General features: G+C 39.8%; 1 protein-coding gene across 1 annotated transcript in view; it reads left to right on the plus strand.

Moving 5' to 3' along the window:
* The window catches only part of ARHGAP15 (Rho GTPase activating protein 15), a 1,536,288-nt gene that overhangs the window by 388,733 nt on the left and 1,128,481 nt on the right, over positions 1 to 19,074 (plus strand). The window lies entirely within an intron of this gene.

Genomic DNA, 19,074 nt, shown 5'->3' on the forward strand with positions numbered 1-19,074 from the left:
AGCCTCAGGGCCTGCCAACACCAAGTTGTTTCATGCCCATAAAGCAATATGGATATAAAACAAAATTTATAGCCATAAAATAAGTTTCACAGCTGTATTGTTTTATGGTTGTATTGTTTTGTGGCTGTAAAACAACTTTGTGCTGGCCAGCCTTGAGACAGACACTATTTTTAATTCTGAACCAGTGAGGCAAGAGCCACTGGGGATTGTTTCTGCCCCTTTCATCCTCAAAGAGCTGTGGAAAAGGTACGTGGGTGACTGATGACTACAAGGCAGGTGAGTATGGGGTGCGCTTTTGAATTTTTTTTACATTTCTTGGTAAACAGTGCATGCTCTTTCTAATCACGCACACTACAAGCTACATTGTAAAAGCCCGACACGCACCACAACTGGGAGATATGCCAATATGTCGGGCTGGCACGGACTAAATGAAATGTAAAAGCTGCTCAAGTGGGCGCATATCTCCTGCTGCACACAGAAATGAAAAGGTCCTAAAAAAAAAGGGGGTGTGTGGTCTTGGCAGGGCATGGGCATTCCTGGCTTTCAACTTCAAATTAGCATGTAACTATGTGTGCGCACCAGGGTCCCCTGCCACATAATTTTACTTCTGCTATGGAGGACCTATAAGTAATAAAATAAAGATAAATACATATAGTGGCAGGGTTTTAAGGGTTGGGGCTAACAGGGCAGAAGGAAGACTTTTAAACTAGGGGATTTGGAAGTCCAATCCCTTACCTTGGTGAACTGGGAATGAACTGGTAAAGCTGGTAATGGTGTCAGTGCACATGTCTATTAAAATCCCTCTTTACGTGGTGGAAGTGGCATTTGAGTGCATAGGCAGGCGTCCACTTAAAATTGGGTTTGACTCAGGAACAATGTCAGGAAATATTTTTTAATGGAAAGGGTTGTGGATGCCTGGAATGCATGGAGTCTCCATATAAATTAAGATCTTTAACAAGATGTAATACTGATGGGGTTGTCTGCATACCTTGGTTTTCCTGTTTATTGGTTTATATTAGAAAAGCTAAATGACCATCATGTGTCAATATTCAAGAACATTGGCATAATATATGGTTGTCTCCCATTGGCAAATGAAAGAAAATAGGATTTGTGAACCCCCCCAGAAATCAAAATGGAGGTAATTTTGATAGATTTTTGACCCAACATGAAAAAAGACGGGAGCATGCTTTCTTTCAATGTCCCTCTCTTCCATACTGAAAATAGTGGTCTGTGGTTACTGATGAATGGCTGGTTGTCTGCCCCTGGACTCCTGACATGAGTGTGACATTGGCAGCTGAGTCTTGCAGCCAGAAGACTCCAGTTTGGAATTTTTCAATCTTCAGGATCAGCTGTTCTAACTTGTTGCATATCTAGTTCATGGTATTCCACTGCAGGTGTCTGCATTCTTCGGGCAATCAAACCCATTACCTTCCTCATTCGGCTAAGCATCTGCCCAAGAAAATCTTCTAGTATGGCTTCTCCTATCTTCTTCTTACCCAAGGGTCATCCAGAAGTTAAATTTTAGTGCCTCAACAACTCTGGCTTTCCCACAGAGTCATGGAGTCCTGATTTATGAATTATATGATTGCTATTGATTTTTTTTAGGCCCTTCAAGGAGGCATTATCTGCAAGCTGATTTTGCATCTCAAGATCCATTCCTGGGTAAGCTCTGTTGACTAGGCTTTATACTTCCTTGGCAAATTCTGCTGTGGTCTCCTTCTTCTCTTTGAGATCTCCCAGCTTCTTACCCAGAGTAATGAGCAATTTCCATTGACCAAGCTGTTGTGCAAGCTTTTCTATCATTAGGGTATAATCTTTCCTAACATGGTCTGGGAAGGAGTAAATATAGCAAATGGCAGTTTCCTTCAGGCATTTGTAGAGGCAGTCCACCTTCTTGGCATTATTCCACTCTTTCTTTTGGGCCATGCTTGCAAATGGCACTACAAAAGATTCTTTCTTGCCATTAAAAATAGCCATCTTGAGCTTTGGGTCTTCAAACTGGTGAAGTTGGTGAGTGCTTCCTTATGAAACAAATCGTTGTACCTTTTAATATTGTATATTATTTTCATTTTTCTGGCACACACCATGTTCCTGATGCTCCTGGGAGTACTATATAGCTTACAGAGTAGCTGTGGGTAGAAGAATATCCAGCAGCAACACAGAATAATGTGGCTGCAGGATAGAAGGGCACCTAGCAGCCCAGCCTGGTGAGATCCATGGGTGGTTAAGACTAGAAGTAGGGTGGCTATGGATTATTTTAGGTATTTCCCCCCTTAGAAAGGGTTGTAAAGGCTGGTCTTCTACCCACATTCTTCCCACTCAGGGTTCATGGTACCTGCAAATCCTCATCCTGGAAACCTCTCTTCTGAACACCATAAAAGTATCTCTCCTATAGGCATCAAGATTAACTCAGTTTCTTGGCAATGACTGAACAAGGGTGGTCTGACAGATATCTAGTCCTTCCCTTCATCTGCTGTGGTTGTAGCCAACTACTGGGGAGTCCAGTCCTGGATCCTACTATGGTATTGGCCGTGCTAACTTTCATTGGCTAGTTTGGATTAATAGCGGGTGCTTCTTGGCTAGTAATCCTGTATTAGTTATTTGGGTTCTTCTCCCCTTCCTGTCACTGAAATTGTGGGTTTGATGGCAGTGTGTAACAAAGGAATGTTCACATAAGAAGAATCTGCTTATTCACTCCCTTAAGCCTCACTGTTCCCCAAAACAAGAGGTGTTCTACTTTCCTGTTTTGTCCTGCTGCAGCCATGGGTATGCTGGCTTGGTCCAAACAAATGGTGACTGCCCCACTGCACACTGATTCACTTGTGCTGGTGCTCAGGTACGGGCAGGCATGGACTGATACTATCAACTAGAGATGTGAATCGATTCACATCGTGAATTTTTTTTCATGCAGCCCGATCGGGTATTTTTTTATCGGCTGCGCCAAAGCTAATAAACAAAAGCTGATAAACAAAAAACCCACCTCGACCCTTTAAAACAGCTCCCTTAGCTTACCCCACCCTCCTGACCCCCCCCCCCCCCAAAAAAAAAACAAAACGTTTGAAAATTACCTGGTGGTCCAGTGGGGGTCCTGGGAATGATCTCCCGCTCTCGAGCCATCAGCTGCCACTAATAAAAATGGCACTGATGGCCCTTTGCCCTTACCATGTGTCAGGGTATCCATGCCATTGGCCGGCCCCTGTCACATGGTAGGAGCACTGGATGGCCTGCGCCATTTTTAAAGATTGCGCCGGCCGTTGTTTTTGTGTGCCGTTTTTCCTGTCCTCCCCCAAAACGGTAAGAAAACCCCATGAACAATTTTGTGGGGTTTTCCTATCGGTTTCGGGGAGCCCCTGATTTCTGACGACTTTGAAAATATTGTACGATATTTTCAATTGTCAGAAAAACGATTCACATCCCTACAATCAACCCCTCCTAAGTACAGCTGCCACTACTGGTCTTTCTATTAACTGGCCCTCCCATCCTCTTCATCGAGGTGTCTACTCCAAGCATATTTCCCTACCTAGATGCTGTAGAGGATCTCAGCCACCCACCTATAGAGCCTATAGATCTAAGCCACCCACCTTACCTTTAATTTATAAAAAAAAAAAAAAAAGTCCTAATCTGACAATAAAAATGTAATAACTAACAATGGAGCAAATTTCCGATCACACATTCATTTTCATGTTTCTTTCAGCTTTTCAAGTAGACTGTGCTCCTGATATTTTCATGACATCTCTCCCTTCCCCCATACCCCTTCTATTCACTTTCTTGTATCTCCTATCCTGTACCTGCATGTGCTCAGGAGCAGAGAGCTAGAGGTCAGGCTAAAGGAGCTAGAGGCCTCGCTCTGCACCTGTGGCCTAGGAAGCAAGAGGAAGAGCTGGAGCGGAGGAACAGCACAGCAAGAGCAGCTGCTCAGGGTCAGGGGCAGGGGCAGAAACACTCCTGTCCGGATTTACAATTGTAAGAAAGATGTTTGAGCAACCTTTTCACACTCTTGCCTCCTATTGAGCAGGGGCCCCTTGCTCCCACTCCTACATCTGCCCTTTTCAGTGAAACTAGATTTCTTCCATTGGCTACTCCTTCTGCCTCCTATTACGTGTTTAGTTTTAGCACTCTCAAGTCCATCCCAGCTCTCTGATATAACCCTGCCTCTCCAAGAAGTTATTCAATTTTGGATCATGGTTTTACCCCCCCCCCCCCCTCCCTCATTTTCCTCTGTGGTTTACAGGACCAATTGCTGTCTCCCTAGCTGCCTTTTCTGTAGCATCATGCTGCAGCGGGAATTGTCTGGCTCACTCAACTCCGTCTTGTGTTTTCCTGCCACACAGCAAGTCCATATCCCTCTCACAGTTTGCCCTCAAATTATGCAGATTGCCCACTCTAGGTCAGCAATCTTCTTTCGGTTATTCGTGTAGGGGGACTTCATGCAGGTAACTCATACTGTTTGCATTCATTTAGGTATCTATAGGTTTGAACTGAAAAAATATCATAAGAAGTTCTCTAAAATTGTGGATAATCAGGGCTAAGTGTCCATGATTGTTGATAGCTCACTAGTGGCCCCCTCCCTCACATAATTATTTTTGCAGGAAATATAAAACCACTTAACAGAAATATTTGCAAAACAAACATTTGTGACTATAATGCTGGCATTGAAGCATTTTAATATACCAATTATTTAGATTTATTTCCCTACTAAGCAGGGGTAATATGCTAAGAGTAGAGTGCAGAGATGCACAAAACCCTTAGGATTACATTTACTAGTGGCAGACAGTATTAAAACTTTAGATCCATAAATGCCAACCAGCTAACAACCAGCAAGTTGTAGGTGATGCCTGTCTAATGATCTTAGCTAGCTTTCAGGAGTTAAGCTCTCTTCATCAGGCCATTGCAAAATGCTACTTGGTTCATGGCTTTAGTTTGAAACCAGCATATAATGTACTGAAAACATTTCTAAAGACTTTACACATATCTGGCTTTAAATATTAAGGGTTCTATTTCCTAAGATGTGACACACAGTAATACGCATTAACACATAACACATGTTTTTTGTTTTAAGTTATCTGTAAACCGGCACGATGTGCAAACGGTTGCCGGTATATAAAATTAAATAAATAAAATAAAATAAACTGAGCATAGTGAACAGGCTGTATTAGGAATAATGGGTGTCATAGAAAATAACACACATTACCATGTGCCTCACCTTAATAAATAGACATCTAAGTATCTTACATAATCAAATTCATTTTTAACTAATACCCATTGGCATGTCAGAATTTTGCATCTTCCTGTCTTAAGGCGGAACAGCAAAAATGGCAGGTGTTTTCGCAATTTCCAATCGCAATCTCTGGACACTAGTTTTCACTAGTTATAGTTCTTTTTAAGTTTTCCCAAGATTACTAGAACAATTTCTTGGTACGATTCATATCATACACACTAAAATAAAAAATGTCAAACATTATTAGTTCTGTGGTATAACTACTAATTTTTGGTTCCTCTGCACAGTAAGTATGGGAAGAGCTGGAAAATTTCCAGTAATCCTCACTATCATTTAGTCCTTAAATCCCAGCACAGATATTTAACAACACCCCCCCCCCCCCCCCCCCCCCCCCCCCCGAAACCCTACGTCTTCTCTGCAGGTGCAGAAGCAGCACCATCGGAAGATGAATACTTGTGATCTTAAACTGGTAAATGTATCACATATGCTCTGTATAATTAAATAAGAAAGCATTTTTTCTACTTAAATTAGCACATCTTTTGCATTCCTTTGAGAATAAAGGAATGAGACAAACAGGAAAGTTCCAAGTGTGATTAGCTGTTGCTTTTTATTAGAAATGGTTCTATACCTCTAATTTGATTTTTCTTTTGTTTTGTTTTAATGACTACTTCTCTCAATGATATTGCTAAATAACACCTCATTTTTCTGCTCAATGTCGCTATTGTGTGTACATTATGTTCTAATGTTTGGTGACGTCTTAAAATCAAAAACATACAATAGATTGTGACTTACACAAAATCTGTAGGGAGATCAGTTGCAATTTAATACAGACTTATCCATCTCTTACAGAAGTATTGTTCCAACCTCTAAACACTTTTTTGTCTTGTACATTTTCATTAAAAAAAAAAAAAGTGCAGGAAATGTCAGGACATGAAACAAAGTTTAGAAAACCCTAGCAAACCAAACAAAGGTAGTCTAAGTTCTTGATTTGGTTGCTGAAACTCTAAAGGAAATATGCTGTAGTGCGATGGGTTCCATTTTTATCTGCCTCCTGCAGTAATGGTTGTGTTACTTCGGGGCTTGCGTAGCAGTAATTGATCAGGGTTTACCGGCTAGGAACAAACATAAGATTGCTGCTTTGAACAAACTGCTCCAGTATTATATAGCATTAGGCACAAAAACAAGATTCTGGAAATATAGATATATATATATAAAAGAAGGAGAAAGATGGATACGTTGGCGTGCTAAATACTGCCTCAGGCTAGAAAGTAATGAGAATTTTTCCATAGAGAGTTTTGACCTGCTATTCAAAAATTGTTTCTTGTCTTAATAAATCCTAAAAGTGTAATTTACTTGCAAAAGGAAAAGAACAAAGGCAACAGAATTCTTTTGATAACAACACTTGTTAAGGTTGATAAGTTGGGTTTCAAATGTGTGAAGAAAAATGTGTGACAGTTTGTTTTAAGGTGACGACCTAAGTTTTCAGTTACTTACATGTTCTGATGGTTATAAAGCAGCATACCAGGAAAAGCTTTATATATGAACATTAGAAATAGACTATTATTTTTACAAAATGGACATCAATTTATAATAGCATGATCTCAATTACATTTATTATATAAATTAAGGCAGTATCATTAGATGTAAGTAAAAGTATATTAAAAAAAAGTAACAGGAAGGAAAATGATATTGTTATTGTTTCAGCTGGATCATTTTGAAATTCATTTTTTAATTGAAGTTTAAGAAAATAGTGCAATAATGATTACTAACAAAGAAAAATACATTGGCAATATTAATAATCAAGAAGGTACATTTTGCTTTTCAAATAAGACAGGGGATTTCAAAATAGTATTTTCTTACATCTGTGGTGAGGTTTGCTTGGAGATAGAGAATCATTTTCATAAGGCAATGATAACTGTTTGTATAAGTAGTTTGGCATTTCTTACAATCTTTCTCTCATAAATTCACACACACACACACACACACACACAAAACACATATTTGTAGCGCCATTGTCTTTGCTCACATTATAATGTGGCATTACCACATTTTGCAGTGTGTGATAGAGATATATCATGCAAGGTCATGTTAATTTATAGTAAAATGCGGTTAGGAAATGTGGTAGTTGATTGTCACAGTATACTGTGTACAATATATAGAATCTAATGGCCGTGACAGCAATGAGAAATTTCTAGTAGTGTAGAAATCAGTGCACCCAAAATAAAGTTTGCCTTTGTAGAGTGAATAGCCAAGAAATGAGCAAAACTATGTGGTATTTCATAAATTGTGCAGCTCCTACCATACAGTTTATAGAATACTAGGGTAAATCTCCATGTATCCACTTACACATGAAAATGCTGTACCGTGAATATCCTTAGCAGTGTAGATGAAATTTGCTGGACAAGTTCATGGGTTGGTTTGGCTTTTTCTGCTCTTATCTACTATTGTACTATGCTATCCTAGGAGGGTTGTAATAAAGAATGAAAGTTCATAGTAGTGAGATTTAGAGATGTGTTCTTTGTGAAGGAATTTTCTTTTTTGGATGTGAAATGCTGTTTATAAATGAGCGAGAACAAGGCAAAATGCTATGAGGATGTAACAGTATTTCCTTCTTCTCAATTTTATATATATATGGCCACATGGTACCGAGCGATCAGGACTAGCCTGAAAACAGACTTCAGGCTAGACTCTGGCAAAAATCTTTATATGCTTCTTGGTGAACAATAATAAACAAAATAATGTAGCTGGTTTATGCAGTTTAACAAACAATTGTGGCATTACAACTTACAGTTCAGTTATGTACTCTTCTCAAGGCTTCCATCTTTCTCCTGGGGGTCAATCCATACCTCTGGGCCCTGGTCTCTTTTCCCAGCCTGCAGGGATCCACTCTAGCCCACAATCCCTTGCTGGGTTGGGACATAAGGAGGACCAGTGCAGATAGCTGTGGCCATTTTTTAAGGTGTTCTGAGGGAGTTTCTTATATACTCCCTCACAGGCCACTTTGAATGACCCTGGCTTCAGCTCATACACATCCTCCTCCTGCAGGCTCTTTATCCTATGGTTCCTATCTCCAGGAAGGTATCTCTATCCCTTGGATCTGAAAGCCAAGGGAATATAACCATTTTTCTTTTCTTTCTCTTTAGACGTGCTTCTGAGTTTACTGGTTGTGATGGAACCATTTGGTTAATAGATCAGTACATAAAAAAAAATATATATCCCATCTCACAAAAAACTGACCTGCTTCTCCATTTCCCCAACCTATCTGTCAGACTGTGACAGCTATATCCTCTGGCTTAAAAGTGAATTTTCAAAATGTTACATGCGTAAAATTTAGCACAAGCATGCACAAGTAGTCTCTACGCATGTACTCGGTATTCTACATTGTTTAATATTTATCTGCTACCCCTATACCAGCTTCTTGAAAGTCTCAACCTGACACACTTCATTTACGCAGACAACATACAGATCTTGATCCCCATCACAGATCCTATCTCCAAAACCTTAAATTTCTGGAACAGCTGCCTTCATTCCATCAATCTTCTCCTCTCCAGTCTCAACCTTGTCCTCAACACTTGAAAAACGGAGATCCTTGTAATCTCTCCCAATGACTCCAACCCTTGAGTCAACAACCCCTTCACACCAGCAGTAAACCATGTGAGAGACCTCGGAGCTATTCTAGACACCCGCATGAACTTCAAAAAGTTCATAAACAGCACCAAAGAATGCTTCTACAAGCTACATGTCTTAAAACGGCTCAGACCCCTCCTTCACCTCCATGATTACCGATCAGTCCTTCAGGCCATACTGTTCTCAAAAATTGATTATTGCAACGCTTTACTCCTCGGCCTTCATGCCTCCACAACAAAACCATTACAGATGCTCTAAAATGCTGCAGCTAGAATCCTAACTAATTCAAGGAGAAGAGACCATATAACACCTATACTCAAAAATTTACACTGGCTCCCCATCAACTTTAGAATATTATTTAAGACTCTGACCATTATCCATAAAACCATCTACCTTCAATCCGCACTCCAACTGAAAATTCCACTCAACCTTCACGCATCTACTAGACCAATCAGAACGGCACCCCCCACCAAAGCTTCACTTCACCCCGCCATTCAGAAACGTGCCTTGTCCACTGCCGGACCATCTCAATGGAACTCATTACCACCAGAGCTTTGCCAGGAACAATGCCCAGTCGCCTTCAGAAAGAAACTGAAAACCTGGCTTTTCAAACAAGCCTTCCCCGATTGACCATTCCTCAAACTACACAAATTAGGATTGGACATAATTATCCTTTCATAGATTGTACCTAAATATTATGTCATATCTTCCAACTAAAATACCACCAACTAAAATACTGTTCCATCTACAATTTTAAGCTCAGAATGCTCTCCTGCGCCCAAACCAATAATATTACAACCTCCCCGCTAGAGTCCTACTCACTATTCCCACTCCCCACCCTTAGACTTTTCCCCCTCTTGTCTCTTCTACCTCCTTCCCCTAGCCTCAACCCTAGAGCCTTTGCCATGCACAGACAGCACTACCCCTTAAAACTGTTGTTTGTTTGACCACTTACTAAGTGATTTAAAAAAATATTTGTTTGTTAGATGTTCACCCACTAAATCGTTCGCCTTGTTACTATTCAACTCTGCTTGTTATCCATTCTACAGTTGTCCTGAGTTCATCACCCTGTTTCATGTAACTTTATGCTTTTATGCTCCTATATCGTTGGTTACCTCTTGTTTGATGTAAACCAGTACGATAAGATATTTTATCTTGAGTATCAGTATATTAAAAGATTTTAAATAAAAAAAAAAAAAAAAAAGTCTATTTTCACTTTCATATGCACATACATGTGTGTAAGAAAGGGGCAGTCTAGGGTCGTTCTAGGGTGGTACCAACACTTATACATGTAAGTTGCTATTTTTATCAATGGGGTAGATTTTCAAACATATGCACACGCATCTATGTACGCACGGTTCTCGGCACACGCACATGGATGCGCTGATTTTATAACATGCACGTGCCGGCATGCACATGTTATAAAATCGGGAGGCCATGCATGCATGTGTGCCAGATTTTACAATCTGCATGCGCATGAGCGGGCAGCACACACAAGGGCGGATTAAATTTTGCAAATTACATGAGGGAACGCAATCGGGCCTTCCCCAGTTCCCTCCAGTCTGCTCCTTAGTTTGAGCTTCCCTACCCCCTTACCTAAATTCCCTCCTCCTTCCCCTCTCCTCCCCAATCTCTAAACTCTTCTGATCTATCCTTTTATTTTAAGTTTCACAACTTACTTCATGGCTGGAGTTGAAGTAAGTTGTGCGCGCCATCCGGCAACCGGCGCGCAAGTTATTGGGACAGCATACAATGGTGCTGTCCCGGCCTGCCCTCTCGCCCCTCCCAGACCCACCCCCCACCCTCCGGCCTGCCCCTTTGAAGAGGCCTGGCACATGTGCGCCTATCAGGATTTATGCGCGTGGCCGGGCCCCTTTGAAAATTTGAATGGCATGGTTTTATGCATCCATGCCTTTTAAAATCTGGCTTTAAGTATATAGAAAAGGTAGTACAAAAACAATTAGCTGATTATCTTGAAGATATCAATATTTTATACCCATCTCAATTTGGCTTTAGAAATTTTTTTAGTACTGAGATGCTTTTAATAGGATTAACAGATACAATTCTCAGCTAGTCTTACTTATTGATTATGTTGGATATTTCTGCAGTGTTTGATACTGTCAACTATAGTATCTTGATCAACAAGCTTTCAGAAATTACATTAACAGGAAAAACATTGTTTTGTTTTAATTCTTATCTGTATGACCGCTCATTTACAGTGAAGATTGGAATTTTAAAATCTGATAAAATTCCTCTTGATTCAGTAGTACCCCATGTTTCATCTTTATCAGTGACTTTATTTAATCTTTATATGTTGCCACTCTGCAAACTGTTATCTGGTTTAGGGATAACATATTACATATACACTGATGATGAACAGATGCTTCCACCCATTAAGGGATCCATTGAGAATACATTGAAATCATGAGAAATATACATGTCTTCAATCCAACAATTGTTTGCACATATGAAATTAGCACTAAATAACCAAAAGACCAAAATAGTGTTCTTAAGCAATAGACTAGATCATAATATACTAACGTCCTATAAAATCGATTATTTAAATTTTAAGTTAGTCAATTCCACTTGGGAAATAAGGGTGATTCTGGATAGTGAACTGAATATGAAGATATCTATAAGTAATATGATTAGAGATGATTTTAATAATCTCCACATTTTAAGAAAACTTAAACCACTTTTAAAATTTAGGGACTCATTTTCCAAAGCTATCGCAGGCTTGCACTGTTAGCGCAAGCCTGCGATAGCTAGCGAAAGTAGCGCAGGCCTGCGCTACTGAAATCGGGGTGGAGTCGGCCCCGGAAGAGGAGGAGTCGGGGGCGTCACCGGGGCTGACTCCCTACCCCTAAATCTATTCCATGCTACCATTGCTAATGGCAGTGGCTATTCTCTAGGGGGTAGATTTTCAAAAACGGCGCGTTCGTGTACTTTTGTTGGCGCTCCAGGCACAAACAAAAGTACGTGGGATTTTAGTAGATACGCGCGTAGCCGCGCGTATCCGCTAAAATCCTGGATCGGCGCGTGCAAGGCTGCCTATTCCGTGTAGCCGGCGCGCGCCGAGCCGCACAGCCTGCCGCCGTTCCCTCCAAGGCCGCTCCGAAATCGGAGCGGCCTCGGAGGGAATTCGCTAACGCCCTCCCCTCACCTTCCCCTCCCTTCCTCTACCTAACCCACCCCCCCGGCCCTGTCTAAACCCCCCCCTACCTTTGTTGGGGGATTTACACCTCCCAGAGGGAGAAGTAAATCCCCGCGCGCCAGCGGGCTGCTGGCACACCTAGACGCGACCCGGGGGCGGTTCCGGAGGGCGCGGCCATGCCCCCGGACCGCCCCGGGATGAAACCACGCCCCCAGGCCCGCCCCCGAAATGCCGTGTCCCGCCCCGAAAACGGCGCGCCGCTCGGCCCCGCCCCGACACGCCCCCGACACGCCCCCCTCGGAAAACCCTGGGACTTACGCGAGTCCCAGGGCTCTGCGCATGCCGGTAGGCCTATTGAACATAGGCGCACCAGCAAGCAGGGCTCTTAAAATCCGCCCCAGGTGAACTTAATAGCAGGTAATGGACTTCTCCTCCAAGAACTTATCCAATCCTTTTTTAAACACAGCTATACTAACTGCACTAACCACATCCTCTTGCAACAAATTCCAGAGTTTAATTGTGCGTTGAGTAAAAAAGAACTTTCTCCGATTAGTTTGAAATGTGCCCCATGCTAACTTCATGGAGTGCCCCCTAGTCTTTCTACTATCCGAAAGAGTAAATAACCGATTCACATCTACCTGTTCTAGACCTCTCATGATTTTAAACACCTCTATCATATCCCCCCTCAGTCGTCTCTTCTCCAAGCTGAAAAGTCCTAACCTCTTTAGTCTTTCCTCATAGGGGAGTTGTTCCATTCCCCTTATCATTTTGGTAGCCCTTCTCTGTACCTTCTCCATCGCAATTATATCTTTTTTGAGATGCGGCGACCAGAATTGTACACAGTATTCAAGGTGCGGTCTCACCATGGAGCGATACAGAGGCATTATGACATTTTCCGTTTTATTCACCATTCCCTTTCTAATAATTCCCAACATTCTGTTTGCTTTTTTGACTGCCGCAGCACACTGAACTGACGATTTCAATGTGTTATCGACTATGACACCTAGATCTCTTTCTTGGGTTGTAGCACCTAATATGGAACCCAACATTGTGTAATTATAGCATGGGTTATTTTTCCCTATATGCATCACCTTGCACAATGTGTTTATTGTATAGTACTGACTGCATGGGAGCTCTTGGTAAACTGGGCAGGGGAGTTCAGGCTGAAGAACCAGGATGTTCTCAAAGACTAGAGAAGGGCTGGGTGAACTGGTGAACCTACTGGAAAAACTGGTAATTTCCTTAATGTGTGCATGTTTTAAAAATTGGCTGACTTACGTGCATAAATTGGGACTTACAAGAGTAAGTTCTACTTTTCTTTCATGAGTAAAATTTACACATGTATATTTTTAAAATAGGCAGGAAAAGTACGCATATTCAATGCATTGGTATAAGTGTTTCAATGCATTACATGTATTACACATAAGCCAATATATGCACATATGTTGCAGGGTAGAGATATTCATATTTTATAAAATTCATATATATAAAATACATGTGAGTTATAAAATACTATGATAAAACTATGCGTGGCTATATACATATGTATATGCTGCTGTTGTGTACTATTGATTTAAAGTTATCCCCTTGTGGTGAGGCTCCTGTCAATACATGTTTGTATATTTCTTCTATCTGGGAGTTTTTTTCTTTCTCAGATATGGCTTTCTTCCTTTCCTCTTTGGTGTGAAAGCTCCTATCATTTTACCATGGCCTTTCTGCCTTACCCCATTAGACTTAGTATCCTAATAGGGGTTGGAGGATGTCAAGTTCAAACCCTTGCTTCTTCCTTAGCTCTTCAACAAGGATACCCATTTTTTTCTATTCTTATTTTTTCCCCTTTGGCTTCTGACCATGAAGTTGCCCATATCTCAGTAACTATGTTGTCTTCTTCATGCGAACTAGTCCATTGGTGGAGCATATAAGCCCCTCACTTACCTTCCCCTTCCTAATCATGCACTAGTTCACCCAGTATGAGGCTCATTCTGTCTTCCTCTTGGCCATGCCCTGGAATATCCATGCCCACACCACGCCCCTTTTTTCTCTGATTGAGATGTGCATGGATCGGCACATGCACATGCTTTCTCCCACTTTACAAAATCGAGTGGACATGCACATGTGCTAGATGTGTATCCATCTCCCAATTTTGGCATGCACATCTCTTTTAAACTTCACCTTATAGAATGTTACATTTACACATGTAACTCCTTTGAAAATTGCCTACTTAGAAATGGGTTTTACATATGTAACTGCACTTTACTCGAGTAGATGGGCTTTTGAAAATTGATACAAGATATGCCATTGAAGTGTGCTTAGGATTTACCCATGTAAGTGCACTTTATGCAGGTAAATGGCTTTTGAAAATTACTATACTAGTAGTTACATTTATATGTGTAAATCTTTTTGAAATTTTCCCCTAAGAAATAAAGTAGTGCACACAATCCCAAATGATAAACACTGTTTGCCATTGTTCCGCTTGAAAAGGATGATACTATGTTAATCTTTCATTAGACTGAGGGCCTGATTCACAAAAGCTTTGCTCCCATTGTGCAAAAAAATGATTACTCAAATAAATGATTGTAAAAATTGAAAACTAACCAAGGCAGAAGGCTTTAGGTCTTTTGAGGACTGTGTTTACTGTTATTCTTTGAACATGTAGTAAACATTTTTATGGCAGAAGAACATTTCTCTCTCTTTCTTTACTCCATTTGGATATAAGTTCTGCTTCTGAAGCCCCCTAAATTAGGTTCACCTGGGAATGCAGAGATTGATCTAGTAATAAAATTTAGGTTATTACATAGCAGCACATTATTCTAACCACTGGTTTATTAGTGCCACCCAGAAAAGGAGCTTTTAATTGGAAACATGGAGAAAAATCTTTGTATCAACAGCCAAAACATTTAAAAGTAAAGTTTCTGCCTTTGCAATTAATTCATAAAAGAAAATTTTATTCTGCCTTTGCAATTTATTTATAAAACATTTTTCAAAGCATATTTTTAATTAGACTGATTTTGCATCATTTTTAAAGTTTTTGTTTTTGATTCTGAATTAATTCCACAAGAATTCATCATATTAATGTTTTAGTGGCCAATATTCAGCACCACTTAGCTGAATAAGTTCTGACTGATCCGGCTAAGTGGCATGTTTTAAATATTCAGCCATGGTCAGCGGCTGCCACTTAGCTGGATAAATGTACCCACAGAGTTTGCATATTGCAGGCACCTTTTTGATTATTGCCGTCAAAATAGAGTTGACACACTATTGAGGCTATTTTGTAGTATATGAACTAAAAGATTTAGAGCATTACACACTGGGAGGATAACTTTCAAACAACTCCACACAGCAGCATATAAGGGCATATATGGATGCTCAAAGATCTATGCCAGTATTTTATAGCCATGTGTATCAGGGATGTGCATTCATGCTTCCATTAATTTCATTCGTTTGGACACCTATTGTGTATCTAACGAATGTAAGCACAATGAATGGTGTGCACGTAATGGACACACTTTAGATGGGCACGCATACCATTCATTTTGTGCATATATTTGTCCATTCATTATATACATACTTACGTGCAAAATGAGTGAAACGAATGGACGTCCAAAAACTAATGAATGCACATCCCTGATGTGTGTGATAAAATATATATATACCCCACAACATAATTGCATATGTATGCTTATCTGTGAATACATGCAATGTACTGAGATTACCTATTTACACAGGAAAATAAAATAAGACTTATTTGCTTGCAGCTCAATTGACATGCATAAGTTGGCATATTTTAAAACGTGCACATAATTGAAATTAACCAGCTTATCAATTACTCCAACAATATGCCTGATCCTTCTCCAGGTCCTTCAGCCTAAACTCCCTCAGTTCACCCAGACCTCCCACCCAGCCAAAAATACACAATAAACAAGTCTTATATCAATCACGCCAGATAATTAGTAAGTGTAAAGTGGTATAAGTTGTCAAATGTACATATGTGTTTTTTAAAATAGAAACTTACACAGGCGTAACTCTTGGCCCTTCTCCAGATTGGCTCAGACTACCCCCTTTTCTACACATGCATATGTGCATGTAAAACAAAGTATGTATGCACTTTCAACTTTTATAAAATATTGAATGCGTGAGTGCAAGCTGTTTATGAGCATATATGCTAATTTTGGCATGTATAACTCTTTGAAAATTGCCTCCTAAGTGGCATTTTAGCATACAACCTTACTGTCATTTTGTATAATGTTGTCTCTACAGATTTTTGTACTTGCATGCTCTCAAGAGAATAATTTCTGGAAAAACAAAAAATGGTATGAATGTAGGACCTGCAAGCTCATTTTTGAAAAGGAAACTCCAGAACGAGCTTTCCACTGAAAATCTGAGGACAGAAGAGAGATCAGGGACTATTGTATCCACATTCCTTGCACCTCATTAAAAGTATGCATGATGAAGTATATGCAGGGATTTCAAAATAAAAACTCTACCTATTTTTCCCATCCCCTGACCTAACTATGTACTCTTTTCCCCATGAATAAGAGCACATGTGTTTTGAGGGAGACATTTTTTTTAAATATTTTTACATAGGTTGTAAAAGCCTTTGAAAATGGCCCTCTAAACGCTTTAGCTAAGAATATATAAGACATTACAGTTAGCACAAACCTTGAAGTACAAAAGATTATAATTATCCTGAGCTTTAATAATGAGCAAGTATTCACTCATTTTGGAAGGTCAAAAGCTGCTGTGTGCAACATAGATAGAGATGATATTGACAATTTTTAATAGAGGGACTGTTTTTATGCAATACCTGATATATACTGGATATCCAAACTGATCTTAGCGACAAATTCCAGATTAAAGAATAGACTTTACTTTTTGTAGCCATAACATCATGTTGTATCCCCTCTACATTGCGGTCTGCTTCATCAAGTTGGTCAATACAGGATATAATTTTGATGGATATCTAGCAAATCAAAATGGCTAATTATGAACGGCTGCATTAACAGCTTGTGAATGTAGATATTTCAATATTTGTACATCTCTTTTAAAGAGCTTACACATATTTTGTCAGTTCATTTCTGATCCAGGGTTATTCAGGAATGATATTCATGCTTTAATGCAGCATGAAAATTATAAAATTTAGCAAAATAAAACAGGCCAAAAAAGGATGGATGCACAGAAGAAATGTTTTAAATCAAAGAACAACTGAGTATATTAAAAAAAAAAAAAAAAGATGTATTTTTTTTTTGTATAGTCCACAGAGAAATTTTTACAGGCTTACTATGATCTCTACAATTTGCCTCAGGGCCAACTGGGATTTGGGATATTCTATCATCCCTTTGGTGTGTTTATCATGAAAACTGATGTGCAAAATCAAAGGGTTCTTGTGGACCCATTATTTATGTTTTATCGAACATATAAGAATGCGCTTGTCTCATGTCCTCACCTCCGGTGAAGTGCTTCAGAAGGGTTAAGTGACCAATAATCAATTATTATTGAGAAGCAATCAATTGCTAATTTCCATAATTGTGCACATCTAAACACTATGAACAAGAAAGAGAAACAAAGCTGCACTCCAAGCATTGCCTTGTTAGCAGTAATTTGTTAACACAGGCTCTAAAAAAAGCCGCCGCAGCTGGTACCACAAATGTGTTTCCAGTATTCAGGCCATCAACGTGATTCGCCACTAAATGTATAGAATCAGCTTCTTGCTAAAAACTACAATTACAGGTGATATACAGATTGAAATCACAGGGCTGGTTTGTCGAAGAAAATTGTCCTAATGATGGGTTTTCGGATGGGGAATGCAGCTCTTTTCTTTCTGTGTGACGGGTAGTTTAGGCAGCTGCACCTGCCTCTGTGCTGTATTCTGCCGCACTTAATGATATCTGATGATATCATTAGGCAAAGTGTTCATAAACAGATGTTGAGCCTGTGCCTAAATGCTGTCAGATGAGCGGTTGCTGGCCTGAAACAGTATTATTTATATAGAACATTTACGTTTGTTATGTTAATAACCCCACTATTAGCTCTCTGGATGTTGCGGTAGGAATGTAAATGTAGTTAATATGAATAACAGCCTCTTTACTCTTTGTGCTGCAGTTGAGTGTAACTTTTAGGCTTTTACAGAGAAACAAAGATCCCCCCCCACCCCCCCTCCCGCCAAGTCCTTTTGACTTCCTGATTTTTTTTTTTTTTTTTGGCACCATTCAAATTTTTGATCAGCATATAAACTGCAAGATTCTCTAGGACAGAAGTTTCAGGCAGAAGTTTCCCTTAACACATTCACAACCACTGACATCTTCTGTGATACTGTGCAAGTTGACACTTCGTATCAGATTGTGTAAACTAGAAATCGTTTATTGCTGTATGGAACTTTCAAGCACCCCACTGATAAACAGCTCTGTCACTGGACACAGTGCTATACAAGATAACTCTCCAATGTGATGTGCATCATGATACTGAGAGATATAATCAGTGTGATGCCTCAATAGAGCTAGACATTTCCAGAGCTGGGGTTGTTAATATTGTGAAGGTGACAGAAGGGGTAGAGACTAGACAAGAAAAAGCTGATAACTCAAGGTCCTTTGAAGGCCCTGATTCCATAATATTTTCTCCCATTCTATTCTTATCCCAGACTAATAGGGACCTGAATGTTATTCTAAACATCAATCTAATTCATATTATTTAACCTCTAATCCAACATTACTCTGAGATTTGTTCTTCTACTGTGTGTTCTTGTGGCCCATTGCAAGCCAGAAGTTGTGCAAACATAAGCAAGTTGAATATGATTTATTTATTTCTATTTATTTTTTTTCTTTTTAAATATATCCAGAGTATACAGTTCAAGGCTTTTGACAATATACTCACAGAGCATGCTCATCCAATACACATAGCAAAGGCCATAGACAAAACTGTATACAGCCAAATAACTGAATATTATGTTTCAATCTAACAATAAAACTGAGGATTTTCTTGTTATGGAAACAAACACACAAGGTTTTAGCATGAACCCAGCCATCTTGGGAAGTGCACATCCCCATTTCATTATCACTCATGGAGGGCCCCTATCAGTTCT

This window comes from Rhinatrema bivittatum, chromosome 6 (genome assembly GCF_901001135.1).
Source record: "Rhinatrema bivittatum chromosome 6, aRhiBiv1.1, whole genome shotgun sequence".
NCBI classification, from domain to species: Eukaryota; Metazoa; Chordata; class Amphibia; order Gymnophiona; family Rhinatrematidae; genus Rhinatrema; species Rhinatrema bivittatum.